This window comes from Pygoscelis adeliae, unplaced genomic scaffold (genome assembly GCF_000699105.1).
Source record: "Pygoscelis adeliae isolate BGI_AS28 unplaced genomic scaffold, ASM69910v1 Scaffold346, whole genome shotgun sequence".
NCBI classification, from domain to species: Eukaryota; Metazoa; Chordata; class Aves; order Sphenisciformes; family Spheniscidae; genus Pygoscelis; species Pygoscelis adeliae.
Window position 1 is genome coordinate 81,450 of NW_008824902.1, and position 740 is coordinate 82,189.

Here is a 740-nt window from a genome sequence, read left to right on the forward strand (position 1 = left end):
AGGCACTAGGGCGCTGGCGAGAGCCTGTAAGGGCTTGCAATGGGAGAGATCAGTTTAGCTCCAAAATCTCAATGCAGTTATGGGCCTGGGGGCTGCAAGCAGCTTCCTTGCACGCTGCCTCCCTGCACACATGTGTGGCAGGGTGCAGAGAGGACAGACCTGATGGTGGCACCAAGCCCCTCCCTGTCCCAGGCCAGCATCTCTGTCCGCTCCTCCAGCCTCAGTGCCTCTCCCTCCACGCTGGCTTCCCAAAAACATCCCCATCTCCATCCCCTCGCCTGCTGCAGCACAGGGGGCATAGGGCAGGTGGGCACCTGGAGCTGTGACCCTGCAAAGCGGCCGTGCCAGGCTGGGTGCTGCCAGGAGGCAGGAGGGTGCAGGCAGATGGGTGACTGCGGTTGTCCCCTCACTGGTTCCCTGCAGGCCATGGGGCGCAGGGGGGATAAGAGCGTGCTGGGGGAGGGCGCAGGGCACTCCTGGGGCTGTGCAAGCCAGAGGGCATCAGGGCACCCACTCTGCAGGGCCCAAGAGGAGTGGTGGTGCCACTGTTCCATTTGAGAGTCCGGGCGCCCTGGGCCAGTGTGTCGGTGGCCCCCAGGCACATCAGATGCGGGAGGGTGCAGGCACTGCAGCGAGTCCTTGTGGTCTGAGCCCTGCAAGAAGGACCGGTGCTGGGAACACGCAGCCCTGGCACTGGGCACTGCTGGGAGGCAGCTGGGATGGCCCCCCAGCCGCTCCGT